This window comes from Galeopterus variegatus, unplaced genomic scaffold (assembly GCF_000696425.1).
Source record: "Galeopterus variegatus unplaced genomic scaffold, G_variegatus-3.0.2 Scaffold5158, whole genome shotgun sequence".
NCBI classification, from domain to species: Eukaryota; Metazoa; Chordata; class Mammalia; order Dermoptera; family Cynocephalidae; genus Galeopterus; species Galeopterus variegatus.
In genome coordinates this window covers 152,374-157,931 of record NW_007731269.1, presented here as the reverse complement: position 1 = coordinate 157,931, position 5,558 = coordinate 152,374, and positions in this window count along the sequence as shown.

Below are 5,558 nucleotides of genomic sequence, written 5' to 3'. Positions count from 1 at the left end.
GGCTCCACTCCATTTTGTGCAAAATAGGGATTAGAACAGTAACATCCATAGGATCATGTGTGCCACTTTTAAGCAGGAGCTTTAAAACCAGCAGCATTTCAAATAAAGACTGCTGTATCAGCCTCAGTCCCAGAGAGAGAACTCAGAGCAGAGTAACAGACAGCCCACAACTGACACGTAATATGAGCAAGAACTGTACTTTGGTCATGGTAAATCACTGGGGCTTTTGGAGTTGCTTGTTACCATAGCATAACTTAGCCTACACTGACTGATACATCCACCTACAAAGTATCAACCGATACTTTGATACAACTGATACTGAAGAGAGCTTTTGTGCATTGAAATAAATACTTGCTAGAGTTTTAACTTATATTTTATATATTTAAATTATATATTTTAAAACTTCATTTTGAAGCCTTTAATCTTATTTACAAATCAATTAATTTTGTATTAATACTTTATTATCTAATTTCATTCTTGATTAATGTCTAATTGGTTTATAAATTTGATAAGATACATTCAAATATTTACCAAACTTTTAAACTTAAGTTTCAAGCCTCAATCTGATTTTAATTTTCTCAAGCCTTTCAAAAAACTAACAAAATGGACTCATTTCTACAGACAAAAATCTTACTAAACCCTTAAAATACATTAAATCTAAAAAGCTTAACCTTATAAATTTATTTTTTCCTCTTGAGATTGTCTTTCAATAACATTATAAATTTAAGAAATTATAGTAATTTAAACATTTGAATACTGATTCCAAACTTAATTACCTATATATTTTCTTATGAACTTTTACTAATATTTTGAATTCAATATCAGAGTTTCTTTACTTACCTTAAAAAGCAGGGAAATATGCACAATACTATAATGATTACAAAACTTATTTTTTGATAAAATTCATTGCTAGATATAACTTAGCTTGTCATCAAAGTGTCTTTAAAAGTATTTTTGTTTTCTGGCAATAACTAAATATTCCAGGCACAGCTTGATATTTCCTGCTCTAAAACATGTAATGTGATTTTCTCCAGGGAGCCCAGCGCCCTTCCTGGTCTTCTGGGTGGAATGCAGATAAGATGGATCTGCAAAGCAGCTCCTGGCGGCCACAAGGGAAAGCCAGAAATTTGCAGTCATCTTTGGCCTGACATCCTTAAACTGCTGAACCAGCATCCCAGGTGTTTAAGCCCCTGCGGTCTATCTGCTAGTCAAATGCAATCCCTTGCTGATACAGTGTGGTTCTACAAATACTCATACAGAAGCCAAGAGAAAGCACTGCATATGAAAAGGAAAGATTGACCTACAGGAGATCTCTGGGGGAGGAGAGGCAATGAAGAAGAGAAGAGGAGGTGGGAAAGGGGACTGGGAAGAGGAGAGATTTGGCAGCTTCTGCAAAAGCAAATGTACTTAGTAAGGATGTTAAGAAAGTTTGTTTTTTTTCCCCTCATGTGCAAAATAGGGATTAGAACAGTAACATCCATAGGATCATGTGTGCCACTTTTAAGCAGGAGCTTTAAAACCAGCAGCATTTCAAATAAAGACTGCTGTATCAGCCTCAGTCCCAGAGAGAGAACTCAGAGCAGAGTAACAGACAGCCCACAACTGACACGTAATATGAGCAAGAACTGTACTTTGGTCATGGTAAATCACTGGGGCTTTTGGAGTTGCTTGTTACCATAGCATAACTTAGCCTACACTGACTGATACATCCACCTACAAAGTATCAACCGATACTTTGATACAACTGATACTGAAGAGAGCTTTTGTGCATTGAAATAAATACTTGCTAGAGTTTTAACTTATATTTTATATATTTAAATTATATATTTTAAAACTTCATTTTGAAGCCTTTAATCTTATTTACAAATCAATTAATTTTGTATTAATACTTTATTATCTAATTTCATTCTTGATTAATGTCTAATTGGTTTATAAATTTGATAAGATACATTCAAATATTTACCAAACTTTTAAATTTAAGTTTCAAGCCTCAATCTGATTTTAATTGATTTTCTCAAGCCTTTCAAAAAACTAACAAAATGGACTCATATTTCTACAGACAAAAATCTTACTAAACCCTTAAAATACATTAAATCTAAAAAGTTTAACCTTATAAATTTATTTTTTCCTCTTGACTTAATGTCTAATTGGTTTATAAATTTGATAAGATACATTCAAATATTTACCAAACTTTTAAACTTAAGTTTCAAGCCTCAATCTGATTTTAATTTTCTCAAGCCTTTCAAAAAACTAACAAAATGGACTCATTTCTACAGACAAAAATCTTACTAAACCCTTAAAATACATTAAATCTAAAAAGCTTAACCTTATAAATTTATTTTTTCCTCTTGACATTGTCTTTCAATAACATTATAAATTTAAGAAATTATAGTAATTTAAACATTTGAATACTGATTCCAAACTTAATTACCTATATATTTTCTTATGAACTTTTACTAATATTTTGAATTCAATATCAGAGTTTCTTTACTTACCTTAAAAAGCAGGGAAATATGCACAATACTATAATGATTACAAAACTTATTTTTTGATAAAATTCATTGCTAGATATAACTTAGCTTGTCATCAAAGTGTCTTTAAAAGTATTTTTGTTTTCTGGCAATAACTAAATATTCCAGGCACAGCTTGATATTTCCTGCTCTAAAACATGTAATGTGATTTTCTCCAGGGAGCCCAGCGCCCTTCCTGGTCTTCTGGGTGGAATGCAGATAAGATGGATCTGCAAAGCAGCTCCTGGCGGCCACAAGGGAAAGCCAGAAATTTGCAGTCATCTTTGGCCTGACATCCTTAAACTGCTGAACCAGCATCCCAGGTGTTTAAGCCCCTGCGGTCTATCTGCTAGTCAAATGCAATCCCTTGCTGATACAGTGTGGTTCTACAAATACTCATACAGAAGCCAAGAGAAAGCACTGCATATGAAAAGGAAAGATTGACCTACAGGAGATCTCTGGGGGAGGAGAGGCAATGAAGAAGAGAAGAGGAGGTGGGAAAGGGGACTGGGAAGAGGAGAGATTTGGCAGCTTCTGCAAAAGCAAATGTACTTAGTAAGGATGTTAAGAAAGTTTGTTTTTTTTCCCCTCATGTGCAAAATAGGGATTAGAACAGTAACATCCATAGGATCATTGTGAGAGTGATGCCAGGCACACATTAAGTACTCAATAAACATTAGCTATCATTATTATTTTATTAAGCTGGGTCTCCAAAATGAATTAGAACTGCAGACTGGAACGTTACAAGGAAATCCAGGAAATCCATCCATTCATTCTGTTTGTCTCTCTTTCTCTCTCCTTTTTCACAATTGCCCCCTCCACATCTGTTTTAATCCTTCCTGCTTTTCAAATTAGCTTTCTTTCTGTGTCCATGATGCTTTAAACAGTCACTAACATCATCTTTTAAGTTTCCTAACTCCTCATTTTAAGACAGCAGCCAGTCTAAAGCTGCACTTCTTTATAAGTCCAAATTTTCAGAGAGAAAGAGACTGCCCAGCTTAGACGGAAAGTCCACTTCTGAATAAATTAACTGTAGCTAACAGGAGAGCTGTGTGCAAAGAACATGGCGGGTCCAGCTAAACATGAGAACAGATCCCAAAATATGGAGGTGAAAAAGTAGGGTGGGGATACTCAAGGCGAACACCTGGGCACGCACCCATATACTCATATGCATGATTTGGAGCACACTGTATATACAGTTTTCTAAATTATTTTTCGTTTAACTATACATTCAGAACATATTCAATTAAATAGTTTTCAACAACACTATTTCACCAACTATGTATCATTTCCATGTATAGATGTTCTAAGTGAATTTAAATTATTTCTATTATTTTGCTTTTATAAACAGTTTGTAGGATATTCTTGTAACTAAATAGTTGTAATTATCTATTATTAATTCCTTAGGGAAATTCCTTAAATTGGCATTGCCAGGTCAAAAGGCATCTCATCTTTTAAGGGTTTTGATACTCATATGTCCTAGGCAATTGGAGCCACACTCACACCATCACATACAAAAATGCCATTTTCCTCACATCATCTTTAGCACTTAAAAGTTACTTGCCAATTTGATAAGAGAAACAAAATTTCCTTGATTACTAGTAAGGTTACACGTTATTTTCATATGTTTATTAATTATCTGCTTATCTCTTATATTTCCTTATTGATTTATAAGAACATTTTTAAAGATATTAACGCTTGGTCATATTGATTATATTGTTTACATTTTCCTGGTTTGTCATAACTTTGATTTAATAAGTTCAGATACTCAAATCTCTTCTTTCCAGGACCTATCTTCACACATGACTAGAATATAATCCACTACCTACCTATCACCCTGTTCCATACCCCACTGCCTACTAAATAGACTTTAGACATTTTAACCTGGCATTTAAAGGCCTTCTCACGGCCCTCAAATCCCTCTAGTTTTGTCTTTCACTACTGCCATTCACAAATCCATTCATTACTTCCAGATTTTCAGAGTCCTAGAGACTGGCCACACAACAATGTGAATGTACTTCCTATTACTGAACTGTGTACTTTAAAATGGTTAAAATGGTGTTGGAGACACGGGAAAAACTTCCCTTTCTGGCCTCTGAAGTTTCACTGAAAAATCAATTGATAATAAGACAGATTAATAGGAGACAGGGAATAACAAGTTTTACCTAACAAGCACAGGGGAAAATCACAGGAGAGTGATTGCCTCAATAGTCTGGACAAAAGTCTGTCCAGTGTGCTGACAGACTTCAGTCTTTCTTCCTGTGATATGAAAACTCAGGGAAAGGGTAGGAGGTAACTGTCCTCTTCTCTGGTGGGTCCAGACTCTAAACAGATAAGGGAACAGCCTCATCCTGTGCTTTGGGGAACAGAGGATTGAGAGACAGAAGGGGGAGGGGTTGTGGAATGTGGGTAATTCTTTTGAGGGGCAACACGTGAATGGGCCTGAAGAACAAAAACAATCTGTGAATGATTTTTCTGAGAGTTCAAATGAGCCCCAAAGACGAACAATTGTAAAAAGGTCAGTTCACGTGTGGTTACATTCCTCAGTCGCCTTTCCCGTGATAAAGAGATATTCAGGAGAGGACGGAAGAAGCTGTTCTCCTTGGCCCACGTTCTACGCAGATAAGGAAGGAGCTTCTTCCAGCATCTGCTGTTCTCTAAGGGCCTTTATCTTAAAAAAACTCTTCATACCAGGATGTCATATTTTCAGATGAAATCCCCTGGGTTCTTTCAATGGTAAATTTTGTTATCTGTATTTATCACCAATAAAAATAACTTTTAAGAATTCAAGAAACTAATCTCATGCAAAAATGAGCATTACAAATATCAAGATTAAATCTCATACAAAGATTTAAATAAAAACAGAAGTATTACACAATACTACTAAAAAAATTAAAGATTTATATAAACAAAAAATGAAGTCATAGACCAGACGACTGAATACTGTTACAATATCAATTCTTTCTAAATTTATCTAAAGATTCAATGTCATCCAAGTCAAGGGGATTGACAAGTTAGTTCTAAACTTTAAAGGGAAATACAAAAGAC